The sequence below is a fragment of the Salvelinus namaycush genome, chromosome 27 (genome assembly GCF_016432855.1).
Source record: "Salvelinus namaycush isolate Seneca chromosome 27, SaNama_1.0, whole genome shotgun sequence".
Classification (NCBI taxonomy): domain Eukaryota; kingdom Metazoa; phylum Chordata; class Actinopteri; order Salmoniformes; family Salmonidae; genus Salvelinus; species Salvelinus namaycush.
Genome location: NC_052333.1, coordinates 9,787,190 through 9,808,549, shown reverse-complemented (window position 1 = coordinate 9,808,549; position 21,360 = coordinate 9,787,190). Strand labels below are relative to the sequence as shown.

Sequence of the window (21,360 nt, the reverse complement as noted above, 5' to 3'; positions counted from 1 at the left end):
CCCCCTCAGGAGACTGAAAAGTTTTGGTATAGGTCCTCAGATCCTCGAAAGGTTTTACAGCAGCACCATCGAGAGCATCCTGACGGGTTGCATCACTGCCTGGTATGGCAATGGCTCGGCCTCGACTGCAAGGCACTACAGAGGGTAGTGCGTACGGCACAGTACATCACCGGGGCCAAGCTTCCTGCCATCCAGGACCTCTATACCAGTCGGTGTTAGAGGAAGGCCTTAAAAATTGTCAGACTCCAGCCACCCTAGTCACAGACTGTTCTCTCTACTACCGCACGGCAAGCGGTACCAGAGCGCCTAGGTCCAAGAGACATCTAAACAGCTTCTACCCCAAGCCATAAGACTCTTGAACAGCTAATCAAATGGCTACCCAGACTATTTGCACCCCCCTCCCCCCCCGCTGCTACTCTCTGTTATTATCTATGCACAGCCACTTTAATAACCCTACCTGCATGTACATAATTACCTCGACACCGGTGCCCCAGCACATTACTCTGAACCGGTACCCCCTGTACATTGACTCTGAACCGGTACCCCGTGTACACTGACTCTGAACCGGTACCCCCTGTACATTGACTCTGAACCGGTACCCCCTGCACACTGACTCTGAACCGGTACCCCCTGTACACTGACTCTGAACCGGTACCCCCTGTACATTGACTCTGAACCGGTACCCCCTGTACACTGACTCTGAACCGGTACCCCCTGTACATTGACTCTGAACCGGTACCCCCTGTACATTGACTCTGAACCGGTACCCCCTGTACATTGACTCTGAACCGGTACCCCCTGTACATTGACTCTGAACCGGTACCCCCTGTACATTGACTCTGAACCGGTACCCCCTGTACATTGACTCTGAACCGGTACCCCCTGTACATTGACTCTGAACCGGTACCCCCTGTACATTGACTCTGAACCGGTACCCCCTGTACATTGACTCTGAACCGGTACTCCCTGTACATTGACTCTGAACCGATACCCCGACCCTGAACCGGTACCCCCTGTACACTGACTCTGAACCGGTACCCCCTGTACACTGACTCTGAACCGGTACCCCCTGTACACTGACTCTGAACCGGTACCCCCTGTACACTGACTCTGAACCGGTACCCCCTGTACATTGACTCTGAACCGGTACAACCTGTACATTGACTCTGAACCGGTACTCCCTGTACATTGACTCTGAACCGGTACCCCCTGTACACTGACTCTGAACCGGTACCCCCTGCACACTGACTCTGAACCGGTACCCCCTGTACACTGACTCTGAACCGGTACCCCCTGTACACTGACTCTGAACCGGTACCCCCTGTACACTGACTCTGAACCGGTACCCCCTGTACATTGACTCCGAACCGGTACCCCCTGTACATTGACTCTGAACCGGTACCCCCTGTACATTGACTCTGAACCGGTACCCCCTGTACATTGACTCTGAACCGGTACCCCCTGTACATTGACTCTGAACCGGTACCCCCTGTACATAGCCCCTATTGTTATTTACTGCTGTCCCTTAATTACTTGAAACTGCATTGTTGGTTAAGGGCTTGTCAGTAAGCAGTTCACTGTAAGGTGAATACCTGTTGTATTCGGAGCATGTGACAAATACAATTTGATTTGATTTGATATGACTCGAACAAGTCGCGCAAAAAAAGGCATTGTTTCTTATGCTGGGCATCATTCACAAGTGATAATATATAATTCACAAGTGATAGGCTAATATTGTCACCCATCAGACTATTCTTGATTTGATATCGTCTTTACATACATAAAATAATATACAGTATGTGTGACATTTGTTTTGATTTAGAATGCATTATCATGCACCTGTCTGGAAACAGGGGCAGCGGGAAAAAAATACATGTTATCTATGCACTTAAATAGTGAATGGACGGTTTTCCCCGTGGTTTATTTTCATGCCTGCCAGGTAGGCCATACTCCTGTTGTAAAATATGTGCTTAATATTAGCAAAGTTGAGAAATAAATATAGTAGACCTAGCCTATAGTAAACTGATGGGATCCTCCTATTTACTAGCGGCCATCACTCTGTTTTCTCCCACAATTGCATAGCCTATAGAAATGTTGCGCAACATGAGCTCATGGGCTCTCATGAAGTGTTTGATTAGATTTTCAAAGATATTTGCATTGATGTCAGAGTGATTAGAGGGACAATAGAGTGCTGAGTACCAGGCAGTTAGCAAGTTTGTTACTAATGACCAGCAGCAGCATCAGAGCTTGCAGAAGCCTAATTACCGTGACTAAATGGCCACGTGGAATTTGACTGCCTTCATGACTCGTGACCGCCGGTGTGGCGGTAATACGGTCACCGCAACAGCCCTAGTACCAATCAGTTCAACAAAGACGTTATTTCATTAAAGCAGTGAATGCAGCAAGAGAAAGATATGTTGTCACATCCATGTAATTTCCCTGAGCTCGTAGTGCCAGGGCTGTTGGTTTAAAGGAGCGCTGATAGAACCGCACAGTATTGATCTGAATCAGACACACACTGAGAAGCTCAGAGAGGAAATGCACCGTAGTGGCTTGATTGGGTGGCTTGATTGGTCTGGGAAGCTAACAAACACTAGTATGTGATGCGAAGTGATTTATTTATAGCGCTTTGTGTTAGGATTGAGAGGTAAAATAAGGGGAACATGCTGGTGGGGTTGAATACTAAATACAATAGTGGGTTGGAGTGAAACCATGCAATCACAAAGGTGATTGCTAAAGTTGATTTGCTTCTGCCCAATCCAATTATTTCCCATGATATTCTATCCTCCATGCTTGAGGTAGCTGCTAAAGAGTAGTGTAGCTTCCACTGTATAGGCATACTGTATAGCAGAATGGAGGGGGCAGGTGTGGGTAAAGGAGGAGAGGACAGTAAGAGTAATGGCCCACATCTACCTCCTGACCTGCATAGACACACAGGGCTTTCTGTTGAAGCTCAAAACATTGAATGAAACATTTACATTCTACATCAACTCGATCAATACTTCCATTAAGCCCTAATCAATTGACCATTAACAGGCTGTTCCTCAGAAAATCACAGACTCGGAGCGCTCACTGGTTATGCACACAGACAATACCCTATAAGGGTGATTCCATGCAGTGGAAAATATTTTTGGTATCTCAGATTGTTCTGGCAATTCTCACACAGGAACTTCATTGGGAGGAAGTATGTTTAACATGCTTTTTATAATTGTATCACAAAGTATTTTTAGGCCTTTGTTAGACCTGTATATTCCTCTTGCTGTCAATATACTCCTAATGTGTTCTCTCAAATATGCAGTATGTCTAGATTCTGAAATACACATTTTCACATTAATTTATTCAACAAAACTACCTTTTGGATGTAGCTTATTTTTTAGACATATTGTTTGTAACAATATACTCTTCCAGAGTGGGCTCTCTGGTACCTTTAATGATATTACCCATTTTATACAAAGAAATGTATATTCTAGCTATTTACCATTCTCAGCTCTCCTTTGGGATTGACATTCAGCAAGACACCAGCAGAGGGAGTTACCTTAGAATACATTTTTCAATTTATTGTGTTGATGGTGCTCATAAAATGTATCATACCTTCAGAATGAGCAGAGAACCCACTCTGAAAATGTAATGTACTTGTAGAGTATATTGTTACAAGCAATATCTTAAAATGAACACATTCAAAAAGGGTCGTTTTGAGATATTAATATTTTGAATGTTGAATAAATGAATGTGAACATTTGTATTTATACCAAAAATATTTTCCCCTCCCACTGGCGTGTCAGACATACATGGTCAGTGACATCCATCCAAGCTTAATGCACCCTTATGAAGTAAAAACAGCCTCATGATGGCACTCTTCAACTGTCAAAAAGCCATTAGTACAAGAGATGTCACACCTAAACGCCATCACAACCTGCATACCTAATGATCCAAAGCAGATGTTTCAACTGAAGGTTTCACTTAACCCTTTACAGCCTGGCACCTACTACCATACCCCGTGCAAAGGCACTTACATTTGTCTTTCCCATTCACCCTCTGAATGGCACACAGACAATCCATGTCTCAATTGTCTCAAGGCTTAAAAATCCTTCTTTAACCTGTCTCCTCCCCTTCATCTACACTGATTGAAGTGGATTTAACAAGTGACATCAATAAGGGATCATTGCTTTCACCTGGATTCACCTGGTCAGTCTGTCATGGAAAGAGCAGGTGTCCTTAATGTTTCGTGTACTCAGTGTATAATATAATAACATTATAGCATAGCTAGGCTATATATAGCATACAAAGTAGCCTATACAATAGAGGGAATCTAGGATTTCAATGTTCCTTCTATGAGACAATATCTGCGTCCCAAACGGCAGCCTATTCCCTTTTTATTGGACTACTTTTAGCTAGGGCTCATAGTCTGGACAATAGTAGTCCACTATATAAGGAAATAGGAAATAGGATGGATAAAAGAGACAGAGGAGAAGGAGATTAGAAACAAGCTGTGGTGACATTTCTTTAGGGACACGACACACAAGATCAGTGTGAGTCAACCTACAGTCACGCAAGCATGCTGTTACCCCCCAACGGGTCACAATGCCCGCGATCAATGGGCCAATCACAGCTGGGTAGAGGCGGGTTCAACAAAGTTGACTCGGTTGGAAACCCCTAGCAGCCCCAAAATGGCCACTGCCACCTCATGTGGAGACTAGAGAGGAGTGCAGCTGCTACCAGGACTGGGGTACACTCCGTGTCAACTCAATCAGTTCAGGATGTGACGTGCAATTCAAGTTCACATAGAAAACTAACAGGTGATTTTTTTATTCATGAAACACATTTTCGATTCGGAATTTAACTGGAATCAACCCCAACTGACTGCTAACCTAACTATGTGGGCTATCCATCCATTTGAAGGGCTCTGGTCAAAAGTACATGGGAATAGGGTGCCAATTGGAATGTGACCACAGTCTCTTGTCAGTGCTCATACATATCCACATACTAACTAAACCATTAATCTGTGGTGCACGGCCTGAGAGGTCTAAATCCCCGTGGGCCTGATCAAATATGTCTCCTGTCCGACAGTGAATAGCTTAGACACGTCTCAAAGAGCTCCTATGAAGGATCAGAGATGAGCAGGAGCCTGGGATGGATACCCTCCGACTCTTCACTCTTTCTGTTTTCGCTCTCCTCTTACTCTACTTTCCTCTCCCTCCTCTCCTTGGCTGTGGCTTTAATCCAAACACTCAGGAAGTGATTTCTTTATCGAGGGGAATACAGGCTCACTCTCACATCTGCCAGTCACGACAGACAATTGGCCCTGATAAGATTTATATAGATTGAGATAGCGGCTGGTACTGAACAGACATTTTACTTATAGAGCGAACGCAGTCGGTTGTAGGATATATTCCGTTGCCATGGTAACGCCGATAAATTCCACATTACCTCCTTTGTTATGACTGATTGACAGTAGATATCAATCAGCGAATATAAATCACCATACTATGATAATGTGTGCAGTCAGTGTTCTGAAAGAAACTGCAAACCTAAATAAGCCTACATTTATCTGCGTGAGATGAGTCATAGGGAAATTACAGAATGTGAAATATACTTACAAGAAAAATTTAAACACAGGCTGAGTCTGGGTGAAACTTAAAACATACAATGGAAAGAAAGGAGGAAGAGAGGAAGGAAAAAATACAGAACGCATACCTTGACGTATGACGGCTGTTTTTCCAGGATAAGATCGGCAACCTTTTTGGAAACCTACAGAGGAGGACAAGAAAAAGAAACCCAGTCAGATGCTTGTAAACGCCATCCCAAGTGAGAAACACACTTATCGTACTATGGTAGGCCATGGAGAAAGAATAGCTGGCTTTGATGCCTGTAACTATAATATCAGTCTTTAAAGAGCGACTGCCTCTAAAGTGCAACTAATCCCTTTGAAAACAGCATATATGAGTCTGAAACATTTATTCTAGCGTCTGAAATTGACTACAAAGTGTAAATAGGATCATTTTGGTCACAAAGTCAGTCTTATCTAAAGCGGAGTTTGGAACCTCAGTGCGTCACAAGTAAATGAAGGTTGGGTTTGAATTACAATTATGTCAACAAATCATGCCCCATTTTGCCAAGCTCCACGTGCAAATCGCCCCTCCGCTGCCCTTCATTGAATGGGGCTCCGTTGTTTTATCACCCCCAACACGTTCAAATGATCCCTATATGGATTGACCATGCCTCCATAGCCAAAGTTCTATGGTATGCATGCCCTACAGAAGGACCCTAGCTAGTATGCGGAATAAGTGCTCGAGTTCGTCGGTCCCCAAGTCTGCACCAGTAACGCCAGCTTGGTGTGCAACGACCGGTGGTGGTGAGTATAATCTGAGATACTGGAATATAATGACCTCTGATATAACTTAGCTAACGACGTTAGATAATGTTATGCTGTTTATGTAGGTAGTTATCATTTGATAAACTGAGGCAGGTTAGCTAACGTTACCTATCGAGGCAGGCAAGCTAACTTTATATCTAACATTAGCGTAGCTAGCTAGCTAAAAAGCTAGCTAGACAAGGGGGAGAGGTTGTTGTCCTGGCACCACACTGCCAGGTCTCTGACCTCGTCCCTATAGGCTATCTCGTCGTTGATCAGGGCTTTCGGCAGGTTACCTTCGCTTCTTGGGCACAGGGACTATGGTGATCTGCTTGAAACATGTAGGTATTACAGACTCGGTCAGGGAGAGGTTGAAAATGTCAGTGAAGACACTTGCCAGTTGGTCATCGCATACTTTGTGTACACGTCCTGGTAATCCATCTGGCCCCGAGGCCTTTGTGAATGTTGATCTGTTAAAAGGTCTTGCTCACATCGGCTACGGAGAGCGTGATCACACAGTCGTCCAGAACAGCTGGTGCTCTCATGTAGGGCTGTAGCTGTCACGAAATTTCGTCAGCCAGTGATTGTCAAGCCTATAACTGTCGGTCTGATGGTAATTGACCGTTAATTAACATAAACACAGTTAGGGATTTAAAAAGTTGTAATAAATCCATCTAATATAGCCTACACCTTCACAATAAATCCATTTATTTTAGACAGCTTTAAAGAAACAAGAAAATGTAGTCTATTTCAGAAGAACAGAATAGCATACTCTGAGTTGTCCATATGTTAGGTCCTGATCTGGCTATGCCATATGGCTGTGGGCTACACTAGTTCATTTAACAGACAAGATTTGCTTAGAATTCCGTGGCATTATTTTCTAGTATGAAAAATACATTTGAACAAAGCTGAATTTAAAAAGAAAGGATATTTTCTCCACATGATTTGAGGGAGTGCGCACATGGCTATTCTGTGTTGAGCATTTAACAAAGAAATAGGTATTCCTAAATGCTTAATTTAGTTATTCATGTAACTTTAGTTGTTATACAAACGTTGGGTTATATGTTTTGATTTTAATACATTGTAAGGCTGTATGATGCGACTCTAATGATGATTTGAAAAAAGTTGCTTGAAAAGCATGAGCTCTGCTTAGTTTTTCTGCAGCAGCATTCCCTTCGTGTGGCCGAAATGCACCCTAAAAAAATCCATGCCTTTTGCGGCCAGTGGCCCTTGTGCTCCAAAGCACCTCTCACACGGCTCTCGATCACGTGATCGGGTGTTTCTCACAGGCTACAAGTGAAGACAGACACTCCGGGACGCAACTGCACGCGTCCTTATCCAATTCCGAGGTGCATATTGAAGATATTGGAAGAACTGTCCACATTTACTTTTTGTCAGCCAAAAAGATGAGTAGTCCTAACGAATAGCAAAAGCACTAGCCTATGTCAATCGACTATCCCCCATAGTACAAAAGTGAACCTATTCAATTCTGTGCGAGAAATAAATATTCCAAACATAGTCTGGGACAGTTGTGGGATGCGATAGATCACAAATTAACGCAATGAGGTTGATGCAACAGACCAGAAGGTTTAGCTTAAAATGTAGATAAACTATTAGGCTATTTCTTCACATTAATCGCGCAGCAATGCATACATGGTAGTAGGCTATAAGTGTGAATGCTCCATTAGTGGAAAACACCATTATGAAATCTGCAAATGTGATATTGCATGTAATGCTTTTATTGTGAAAATTATCTTCTACACCCATTGTAAATACGATTAATGTGATTAATTTTAAGAAGTTATTTGTCCACTTTAGTTGTGACACAAACCTTACCAAAACATATAGGCCTTTGGGCTAGGCTACATGAGGTGTAGGCCATTCTTGAATATGGGGTGAGACATTGTTACTAATTTGTAAATAAAGCCAGTTTGTAAGTTTTTGGTTTCTCTCCCTCTAAAAACAGAAATAAATAATTCTAAATAACAATCATCTCATGGGTCTTCCAGTCACGGGCATTGAACCAACATCTGTAGCAACACAGTTTGCACTGCTATGCAGAGTCTTAGACCGTTGCGCCACTGTACGATGTGACTGGTCAGGAGTGGACTACAGTACTACAGTAAGACCAAAATAAAATAATAAATAATAATAAAATAATAATAAATAAATAAAATAATAAAAACCTTAGTGTAACAACAGTTTTAGTAAGTAATACTGAAGTTGTGCACAATTATCAGTTTCTATTTAGGTTTATGTCACCCATTCATTGTCAGTTAGAGACACAGTAGGACCCAAAAGCATAATAAGTCCTCTAACTCCCCCTTGCGCTGGTCTGGACGCAGGGTACCGTACTAAACCACAAATACCTCTAAGTCCAGCAGCAGAATCGCAAAACTTTTAGTGGAGCAGCCACTGCATGTGGAGCAGTAGCAGCAGTGTATGTGGAGCAGTAGCAGCAGTGTATGTGGAGCAGTAGCAGCAGTGTATGTGGAGCAGTAGCAGCAGTGTATGTGGAGCAGTAGCAGCAGTGTATGTGGAGCAGTAGCAGCAGTGTATGTGGAGCAGTAGCAGCAGTGTATGTGGAGCAGTAGCAGCAGTGTATGTGGAGCAGTAGCAGCAGTGTATGTGGAGCAGTAGCTGCAGTGTATGTGGAGCAGTAGCAGCAGTGTATGTGGTGAGTTTGAAAGTGTGACTGTGTGTGTGGCATCAGTACGCACGTGTGCGCATGTGTGTGTATGGGCGTATATAGTGTGTGCGTGTGAATGTGTGTTGTGTAAGTATGTGTGAGTACTGGTATCGTCCCAGCCCTCGAACACACACACACACACACAAATACACACACACACACACACACAAATATATACAGACAGAAACACACACACAGCTAGGAACATGAGGTTCCAGAGCCAGTTGGATGCCCAGTACACAGCTCCACACTGAGGGGGCGTTGAGACGTTGTTGTATGGACGGAGGACGGGGTGGGGTGTTGACTAGGTTGAGTAACTAAAGCTCTGAACAGATGGTAGACTCTGTTCAACTGCTGTGCTCATTCACTCGTTTGATCAACTATGTGTATGAGCGTGTGCGTGAAAGACATAGTGACTGAATTAAAGAATGTGAGATGGAGAGAGTGAGAGAGGGCCTCTGAAAATCAACAACCATATTTATTTTAATCAAATTTAAAAAATACTATTACCTCTAAGGGGGTTATAGATTACCTCTAAGGGGGTTATAGATTACCTCTAAGGGGGTTATAGATTACCTCTAAGGGGGTTATAGATTACCTCTAAAGGGGTTATAGATTACCTCTAAAGGGGTTATAGATTACCTCTAAGGGGTAACAGAGAGCAAAAACAGTTTCTGATTATGATGATTCAGTTTGTGTGTAAGATGTACGTTATCTGTGCTCCTCAGCAGTTCAGTGAGAGTGGTAACTTCACTCACAGCACAAAACCAATCCCATCGCACTGGGGATCCAGAAAGAATGCTCATCCCTGGTACAGAGACAATTCTCCTCCTCACTCAAACACAATAAATCTATCTGTCTACAAAAAAAACATCCAAACCAGGAAGAAGCAGATGTGTGGAAAAGACCCAACCACCTGCAGCCGCCCACATGACCAGAGATTAGCCCTCCAATCACCTGTGATCCGACAGAGCCAAACAGCAAGGTATAATTCACATGTAATTGACTGGTATGCAGAGTAGAGTTAATAGCCCAATTATCCGGCCACACGCCTCATACATTTTAGCTGAGAGCCAAAAGATAGAGCTGTCAATCAGCCAAAACTGCTCAGTAGCAGTCGGAAATGGAACCATATTCTCTATAGAGTGCACTACTTTTGACCAGAGCTCTATGGGATAGGGCATAAAACAGTAGTGTGGTGTTTGGACACTGCCTAGTGTCAGCGTTTTTGGACACTGCCTAGTGTCAGCGTTTTTGGACACTGCCTAGTGTCAGCGTTTTTGGACACTGCCTAGTGTCAGCGTTTTTGGACACTGCCTAGTGTAAGTGTTCTTCACCAGCTGCAGTTAGGGGTTTAAAAAGCTAACCGGCAATCATATCAAATTCAAAATCAACCAATCCTCGAGCTGGAGAGAAACAGTGGGCGATAAGTTGGCCTATACCAGTGCAGCTTCCTAATATTTATCTCAATCATATACACTGACTGAGAAGTTTCTATGTCAACTAATGAGGTGTAAAGGAACATTTTGTGTAGAGCCGTGGTGGTGTAGTGGTAACACTCATCGCTACGTGTCACTTAGCCTAAACAACGTCCTGCCGGTAGGTGTCACTTGTCCTATACAACTACCTGTCGGTACGTGTCACTTGTCCTATACAACTACCTGTCGGTACGTGTACTTGTCCTATACAACTACCTGTCGGTACGTGTCACTTGTCCTATACAACTACCTGTCGGTACGTGTACTTGTCCTATACAACTACCTGTCGGTACTTGTCACTTGTCCTATACAACTACCTGTCGGTACGTGTCACTTGTCCTATACAACTACCTGTCGGTACGTGTACTTGTCCTATACAACTACCTGTCGGTACTTGTCACTTGTCCTATACAACTACCTGTCGGTACGTGTACTTGTCCTATACAACTACCTGTCGGTACGCGTCACTTGTCCTATACAACTACCTGTCGGTACGTGTCACTTGTCCTATACAACTACCTGTCGGTACGCGTCACTTGTCCTATACAACTACCTGTCGGTACGTGTCACTTGTCCTATACAACTACCTGTCGGTACGTGTACTTGTCCTATACAACTACCTGTCGGTACGCGTCACTTGTCCTATACAACTACCTGTCGGTACGTGTACTTGTCCTATACAACTACCTGTCGGTACTTGTCACTTGTCCTATACAACTACCTGTCGGTACGTGTCACTTGTCCTATACAACTACCTGTCGGTACGTGTACTTGTCCTATACAACTACCTGTCGGTACGCGTCACTTGTCCTATACAACTACCTGTCGGTACGTGTACTTGTCCTATACAACTACCTGTCGGTACTTGTCACTTGTCCTATACAACTACCTGTCGGTACGTGTCACTTGTCCTATACAACTACCTGTCGGTACGCGTCACTTGTCCTATACAACTACCTGTCGGTACGTGTCACTTGTCCTATACAACTACCTGTCGGTACGTGTACTTGTCCTATACAACTACCTGTCGGTACGTGTCACTTGTCCTATACAACTACCTGTCGGTACGCGTCACTTGTCCTATACAACTACCTGTCGGTACGCGTCACTTGTCCTATACAACTACCTGTCGGGACGCGTCACTTGTCCTATACAACTACCTGTCGGTACGTGTACTTGTCCTATACAACTACCTGTCGGTACGTGTACTTGTCCTATACAACTACCTGTCGGTACGTGTACTTGTCCTATACAACTACCTGTCGGTACGTGTCACTTGTCCTATACAACTACCTGTCGGTACGTGTCACTTGTCCTATACAACTACCTGTCGGTACGTGTCACTTGTCCTATACAACTACCTGTCGGTACGTGTCACTTGTCCTATACAACTACCTGTCGGTACGTGTCACTTGTCCTATACAACTACCTGTCGGTACGTGTCACTTGTCCTATACAACTACCTGTCGGTACGTGTCACTTGTCCTATACAACTACCTGTCGGTACGTGTCACTTGTCCTATACAACTACCTGTCGGTACGTGTCACTTGTCCTATACAACTACCTGTCGGTACGTGTACTTGTCCTATACAACTACCTGTCGGTACGTGTACTTGTCCTATACAACTACCTGTCGGTACGTGTCACTTGTCCTATACAACTACCTGTCGGTACGTGTCACTTGTCCTATACAACTACCTGTCGGTACGTGTACTTGTCCTATACAACTACCTGTCGGTACGTGTACTTGTCCTATACAACTACCTGTCGGTACGTGTCACTTGTCCTATACAACTACCTGTCGGTACGTGTCACTTGTCCTATACAACTACCTGTCGGTACGTGTCACTTGTCCTATACAACTACCTGTCGGTACGTGTACTTGTCCTATACAACTACCTGTCGGTACGTGTACTTGTCCTATACAACTACCTGTCGGTACGTGTCACTTGTCCTATACAACTACCTGTCGGTACGTGTCACTTGTCCTATACAACTACCTGTCGGTACGTGTACTTGTCCTATACAACTACCTGTCGGTACGTGTACTTGTCCTATACAACTACCTGTCGGTACGTGTACTTGTCCTATACAACTACCTGTCGGTACGTGTCACTTGTCCTATACAACTACCTGTCGGTACGTGTCACTTGTCCTATACAACTACCTGTCGGGACGCGTCACTTGTCCTATACAACTACCTGTCGGTACGTGTACTTGTCCTATACAACTACCTGTCGGTACGTGTACTTGTCCTATACAACTACCTGTCGGTACTTGTCACTTGTCCTATACAACTACCTGTCGGTACTTGTCACTTGTCCTATACAACTACCTGTCGGTACGTGTCACTTGTCCTATACAACTACCTGTCGGTACGTGTCACTTGTCCTATACAACTACCTGTCGGTACGTGTCACTTGTCCTATACAACTACCTGTCGTACGTGTCACTTGTCCTATACAACTACCTGTCGGTACGCGTCACTTGTCCTATACAACTACCTGTCGGGACGCGTCACTTGTCCTATACAACTACCTGTCGGTACGTGTACTTGTCCTATACAACTACCTGTCGGTACGTGTACTTGTCCTATACAACTACCTGTCGGTACGTGTACTTGTCCTATACAACTACCTGTCGGTACCTGTACTTGTCCTATACAACTACCTGTCGGTACGTGTCACTTGTCCTATACAACTACCTGTCGGTAGGTGTCACTTGTCCTATACAACTACCTGTCGGTAGGTGTCACTTGTCCTATACAACTACCTGTCGGTACGCGTCACTTGTCCTATACAACTACCTGTCGGTACGTGTACTTGTCCTATACAACTACCTGTCGGTACGTGTCACTTGTCCTATACAACTACCTGTCGGTACGTGTACTTGTCCTATACAACTACCTGTCGGTACGCGTCACTTGTCCTATACAACTATCTGTCGGTACGCGTCACTTGTCCTATACAACTACCTGTCGGTACGTGTCACTTGTCCTATACAACTACCTGTCGGTACGTGTACTTGTCCTATACAACTACCTGTCGGTACGTGTACTTGTCCTATACAACTACCTGTCGGTACGTGTACTTGTCCTATACAACTACCTGTCGGTACGTGTCACTTGTCCTATACAACTACCTGTCGGTATGTGTACTTGTCCTATACAACTACCTGTCGGTACGCGTCACTTGTCCTATACAACTACCTGTCGGTACGCGTCACTTGTCCTATACAACTACCTGTCGGTACGCGTCACTTGTCCTATACAACTACCTGTCGGTACGTGTCACTTGTCCTATACAACTACCTGTCGGTACGCGTCACTTGTCCTATACAACTACCTGTCGGTACGTGTACTTGTCCTATACAACTACCTGTCGGTACGTGTCACTTGTCCTATACAACTACCTGTCGGTACGTGTCACTTGTCCTATACAACTACCTGTCGGTACGTGTCACTTGTCCTATACAACTACCTGTCGGTACGTGTCACTTGTCCTATACAACTACCTGTCGGTACGTGTCACTTGTCCTATACAACTACCTGTCGGTACGTGTCACTTGTCCTATACAACTACCTGTCGGTACGTGTACTTGTCCTATACAACTACCTGTCGGTACGTGTCACTTGTCCTATACAACTACCTGTCGGTACGCGTCACTTGTCCTATACAACTACCTGTCGGTACGCGTCACTTGTCCTATACAACTACCTGTCGGTACGCGTCACTTGTCCTATACAACTACCTGTCGGTACGTGTACTTGTCCTATACAACTACCTGTCGGTACGTGTCACTTGTCCTATACAACTACCTGTCGGTACGTGTCACTTGTCCTATACAACTACCTGTCGGTACGTGTCACTTGTCCTATACAACTACCTGTCGGTACGCGTCACTTGTCCTATACAACTACCTGTCGGTACGTGTCACTTGTCCTATACAACTACCTGTCGGTACGTGTCACTTGTCCTATACAACTACCTGTCGGTACGTATCACTTAGCCTACAACTACCTGCAGGAGATTGGGGTTCAATCCCCAAGTCCACTGTTTTTCCTACTTGACCGTCTCCCCATTTTAGCTACTTACTGAATTTTTTTATTTTTATCATGGAATAATCCTATTCTTTGAGGGTTTGAGAGGCAACATTGTCAGGTTCATAAGCCTGCCAGAGAGACAGGGAGTGAGGAAGAGGACTCTTGGGCAGCGGAGGCATCACCTCAGTGGACAGCTACACTAAGCCTACCAGGATGCAACTGTCAGTGTGGAGGCGATGGCAGGAAGAAGTAACTAATTAGAAATAAATTAAACATGGTCTCCCTTCTCGTTAATGAGGGTAAACACACAGCAATCTGATGATTACTGTTCTGCTGCCAGTGTGTGTGTGTGTGTTGCTGAAAAATAAAAAATAAAAAATACTTGAAAAATCTTCATAAGGAAATTAACTTGAGATTGTCCCACTTCAGTTTGGGAGATAGGCCTACACACAACAACTCTAAAGTTGCAGCAGTACTGTGTCACCAGTACAATCAAATCAAAAGCAGCCATACACAAAATCTAATCAAATCACGATCAGGCCTCTAACAAGCAAGAAAATTATTTGCCATAATAGTTCACACTGAGCTTAAGTTCTATCATTTCTCTCATGACCTAAACGGCCCAACATCAGCCCCAAGTAGTGATTTCATACAATACAGCCAGACTACTTTACCAGTATTCCACCAAATTAGATTTGTATAGGTCGTTAAGGGGAGACAGACAGTGGTGATGTACATCAAGCAGCTAAGTAAATATGGTGGCTATTTAAAGACTGTCTTCGTCCCAAATAACATCCTATCCCCTATACAGTGGATAGTATAATAACACCATATTCCCCAAAAGTAGTGCACTGTGTAGGGAATAGGGTGTAATTTGGGAAGTAGACAAAACTGGAGCCCAGGAGGAGCCTTGGTCAATAACACTTACTGTCCTGAGGCTCAAAGCACACTGCTGGCTGGCCCCTCTTCCTCAATCCATACTGCCGGCCACTTCCTCCTCTTGATAGTCCTGCATGAATCCATACTGCCGGCCCCGTCCCTCTTTATAGTCCTGGATCAATCTATCCTGATGGTCTTGGATCAATCCATCCTGATGGTCTTGGATCAATCCATCCTGATGGTCCTGGATCCATCCATCCTGATGGTCCTGGATCCATCCATCCTGATGGTCCTGGATCCATCCATCCTGATGGTCCTGGATCGATCCATTCTGATGGTCCTGGATCAATCCATCCTGATGGTCCTGGATCAACCTGCCCAGGGACTGCGGTTGAAAATTAGCCGGCTGGCTAAAACCGGCACTTTTACTGAAACGTTGATTAATGTGCACTGTCCCTGTAAAAATAAACTCAAACTCAAACTCAATCCATCCTGATGGTCCTGGATCAATCCATTCTGATGGTCCTGGATCAATCCATTCTGATGGTCCTGGATCAATCCATTCTGATGGTCCTGGATCAATCCATCCTGATGGTCCTGGATCAATCCATCCTGATGGTCCTGGATCAATCCATTCTGATGGTCCTGGATCAATCCATTCTGATGGTCCTGGATCAATCCATCCTGATGGTCCTGGATCAATCCATTCTGATGGTCCTAGATCAATCCATCCTGATGGTCCTGGATCAATCCATAATCACTTTGGGATCAGATGTTTGTCTATTGTGTATTGTGAGGACCTGGCCATCTACCTTCAGGCTGCGCTCAAACCCAACACCCCAACCCGAGCACTCCATTCTGCCTACCTCTGGTCTCTTTGCAACTCCCGCTCAGCCCAGTCCAAGCTCTTCTCTCTCCTGGCACCCCAATGGCGGAACCAGCTTCACCCTGAAGCTAGAAGAGCAGAGTCCCTGCCCATCTTCCAAAAGCATTTTAAATAATCCCCCCCCTCACCTTGACCCCCCCCCCCCCCCAAATAAAATAAAATAATAATCTCCTGAGCCAACACTTGCACTTGACAGTCCTCCTCCCCCCACCCCCCTTTCAAGCTCTGACTTAGCTACTTCAATGAGGAAAAGTTAGAGATGCATGCACACACACACACACACACACACACACACACACACACACACACACACACACACAACATATCATAAATCAGTTTATCACTTGAACGAAACCCGGCACTCGGGTAGTCAGTTAACAAGCTGTATATAGGCCTAGCTATGTGCTATGTATAAAAGAGTCCACCATATATACATTCCATATTATGAAAAGCAGTGAGATCCCAACAGTAATGGTAACTGTCATGTTACTATAATACATTAGATTGTCAAACAAGATCCACAATAATACTAAGAGAAAGAATAGCAATCTACAGGAATACAAGTACTAGGAATACTAGAAATAATACTAAGAGTAGGAGGAATACTAGGAATTTACTGAAATACTAGGAATACTAGGAAGAATACTAGGAATTTACTGAAATACTAGGAATACTAGGAATTTACTGAAATACTAGGAATACTAGGCGGAATACTAGGAATTTACTGAAATACTAGGAATACTAGGAGGAATACTAGGAATCTACAGGAATAGTAGGAATACTAGGAGGAATATGATGAGGAATACTATGAGGAGCACTAGAAATATTAAGAGGAATACTAAGAATCTACAGGAATACTAGGAATACTAGGAAGCTACAGGAATACTAGAAGGAATACTAGGAGCCTACAGGAATACTAGGCATCTACAGGAATACTAAGAGGAATACTAGGAATCTACAGGAATACTAAGAGGAATACTAGGAATCTACAGGAATGCAAGGTCCTACTGGGAATCAACAGGAACACGAGAAGGAATACTACGGGAACTAGGAATACTAGGAGGAATACTAGGAATCTCCAGGAAAAGTAGGGAGACTAGGAGTACAATAATTCCTAAGAGGAATACTAGGAGCAATACTAGGAATCGACAGAAATACTAGGTCCTACTAGTAATCTAAAGGAATACTAGGAGAAAGAGGAATACTAGGAATCTACAGGAATAGTAGGAATACTAGGAGTACTAGAAATACTAAGAGGAATACTCGGAAGAATACTGAGAATCTACAGGAATACTAGGAATCTACAAGAATACTAGGAGGAATACAAGGAACCTATAGGAATACTAGGAAACTACAGGAATACTAGGTCCTACTAGGCATCAACAGGAATACTAGGAGGAATACTAGGCATCAACAGGAATACTAGGAGGAATACCAGGAATCTACAGGAATACTAGGTCTCTACAGGAATACTAGGCCTCTACAGGAATACTAGGTCTCTACAGGAATACTAGGTCTCTACAGGAATACTAAGTCCTACTAGGAAACAACAACTACTAGGAGGAATACTAGGACACCTAGGAGGAATACTAGGACAACTAGGAGGAATACTAGGAGGAATACTAGGACAACTAGGAGGAATACTAGGAGGAATACTAGGACACCTAGGAGGAATACTAGGACTACTAGGAGGAATACTAGGACAACTAGGAGGAATACTAGGACTACTAGGAGGAAGACTAGGACAACTAGGAGGAATAGGAGGACAACTAGGAGGAATAGGAGGACTACTAGGAGGAATAGGAGGACAACTAGGAGGAATAGGAGGACTACTAGGAGGAATAGGAGGACAACTAGGAGGAATAGGAGGACAACTAGGAGGAATAGGAGGACTACTAGGAGGAATAGGAGGACTACTAGGAGGAATAGGAGGACTACTAGGAGGAATACTAGGACTACTAGGAGAAATACTATGAGGAATACTAGGACTACTAGGATAAATACTACGAGGAATACTAGGACTACTAGGAATCTTAAGGAATACTAGGACTACTAGGAATCTTAAGGAATACTAGGACTACTAGGAGAAATACTATGAGGAAAACTAGGACTACTAGGAATCTTAAGGAATACTAGGACTACTATGAATCTTAAGGAATACTAGGACTACTAGGAATCTTAAGGAATACTAGGACTACTAGGAATCTTAAGGAATACTAGGACTACTAGGAATCTTAAGGAATACTAGGACTACTAGGATAAATACTACGAGGAAAACTAGGACTACTAGGAATCTTAAGGAATACTAGGACTACTAGGAATCTTAAGGAATACTAGGACTACTAGGAATCTTAAGGAATACTAGGACTTAGAAACAGATTTTCTTCCTTTACAGTCAGAGCATGACAATGTGGATGACAATCATACAGCAGACAAATAATTAACTAAGAGATTAGCCATGGCCAACGATGTGTCAAAGCTGCCAATTTCGCTGCGGGAAAATAGGGCCTCAACACCACCCCGACCTCCCTATACAACAGCAGTCATTCTCTACAACAACAGCTACTGCCAAACAGACTGGTGATGTGTGTGTGTGCGTGCGTGCGTGCGAATAAATACAGTAGGCAGTCTACACCATCTCTCCGAAGTCCACGTGCCCCGTGGGAGGAACACATCAATTCAAAGGAAACACATTTAAGGGAGAAGTTCAATGGAGAGGGTATCAATGTGTCTAGCTACTCCTGGGCAAGGGAAATGTAGAATTTTACATCAACGCAGGATATAAGCCATCTGGTTCAGGTAGTTTTCAGTCAGGGAGATAGTTCAGATCATTCAGGTAGTTATCAGTCAGGGAGATAGTTCAGATCCTTCAGGTAGTTTTCAGTCAGGGAGATAGTTCAGATCATTCAGGTAGTTATCAGTCAGGGAGATAGTTCAGATCCTTCAGGTAGTTTTCAGTCAGGGAGATAGTTCAGATCATTCAGGTAGTTATCAGTCAGGGAGATAGTTCAGATCCTTCAGGTAGTTATCAGTCAGGGAGATAGTTCAGATCCTTCAGGTAGTTTTCAGTCAGGGAGATAGTTCAGATCATTCAGGTAGTTTTTAGTCAGGGAAATATTTCAGATCCTTCAGGTAGTTTTCAGTCAGGGAGATAGTTCAGATCCTATAGGGAATGTCATTAAGTATGTACACAGTGTGGCACACTGTAAGTTTATCCAAAGCTACGAATATGTGATTGAGAGAGGAAACCATCCTTCTCCCTATACTTGTCTTGCGTAGGTCTGAAAGGATCTGATAGGTGTGTAAGAGAAGACTGGGGGTCAGCCTGACGAACCAAACTACTCAGTAATCTCCTCCATATAGCCTAACTCTCACATGCACACACACATTGAATCAAAACAAATACATATATTAAAAAAATGTGATTACTGATCAATGAAAATAAAATCAGCAAATAACATGTTTTGTCACATGCGCAGGTGTAGACCTTACCGTGAAATGCGTACTTACTAACCAACACAGCAGTTCAAGAAATAGAGTTTAAAAAATATTTACTAAATAAATGTAAGTTAAAAATGTAATTAAAAGTAACACAATAAAATAACAAGTCTATTTACAGGGGGTACTGGTACTGAGTCAATGTGCGGGGGTACATGTAAGGTAGGGGTAAAGTGACTATGCATAGTGGTGTGGTTTCATATAAGCCCTTGGGCTTCCAACCACACCTATACACTCTTTTTTTTTTTTTTTTTTTACATGTATTGTTGTCTATCACTAATAAATAAATAAAATAAGCACATCAGTGAAAATTTCACCCAACCAATCAGAGGACAAGACAGAGCTATTATCGTACATTATCATACCAACAGGAAGTGTCTAGAGGTAGTTTGCTAGCTAGGGGATGACTTGTAATTCAGCAAATGATGAGCTACTTCCTAGGGGTGACGAGGTCTATCTGGGGCTGGGTTAGCCGGGATAGGGCAGAAGACTTTATAAGGCCCATGGTCATCCTGTCCTGGAATTGACCCCTAGGGGCCTAAGGCTGGCAGCCAGCTGTCTGCTCTGTTAAAGAGCTCTGTCAGAGTGTTCTGTACACAGGGGCCTCCCTGGGGGCAAGGGGTCTCTTAGTTCTCATCCCGTTACCACCATTAATAATGGCTTTGGCCCTGCCTCACTCGCTGAATAGACAGCTCTGCTGCTCACCTCTTCAGCTTACCTCTTCAGACACCATGGAGGGAGTGAGAGAGGGAAGAAAAGGAGGTAGGAAGGACACTTGGAGAAGGAAGAAAAGGAGGGCAGTTGAAAAAAAAGAGGGCACAGAGAGGCAGGGAAGGAAGGAGGAGTGGAGGAGTGAGGGATTTCTAAAATACTGTAATTTCGAAAATGATTCTAAAAATAGTGCCTGTGCTGGCTAGCTCTCTGTCCTCCAGGCCTGGATGACCTTCAGAGAACCTCTGCTATAATGATGATGCCCTTTTATCAACACTGAACAAAAATATGCTCCCATGTTTCAAGAGATTAAATAAAAGATCCCAGAAATCTCAAAAATATTGTGCAGAAATGTGTTTACATCCTTGTTCGTGAAGCATTTCTCCTTTGTCAAGATAATCCATCCACCTGACGGGTGTGGCATATAAAGAAATGTATTAAACAGCATGATCATTACACAGGTGCACCTTGTGCTGGGGACAATGAAAGGCCACTCTAAAATGTGCAATTTTGTCACACAACACAATGCTACATATGTCTCAAGTTTTGAGGGAGCGTGCAATTGGCATGCTGACTGCAGGAATGTCCACCAGAGCTGTTGTCAGAGATTTTAAATGTTCAGTTCTCTACCATAAGCCGCCTCCAACATCGTTTTTGAGAATTTGGCAGTACGTCCAACTGGCCCCAATGTTGATGTCAACGTTGTGTACAGAGTGCCCCATGGTGGCGGTGGGGTTATGGTATGGGCAGGCATAAGCTACGGACAACGAACACAATTCCATTTTATCGATGACAATTTCAATGCACAGAGATACTGTGACGAG

General features: G+C 43.8%; 1 pseudogene; it reads right to left on the bottom strand.

Annotated features, from left to right (window-relative positions):
- Positions 1 to 21,360, bottom strand: part of LOC120022593 — a 282,457-nt pseudogene that overhangs the window by 241,499 nt on the left and 19,598 nt on the right.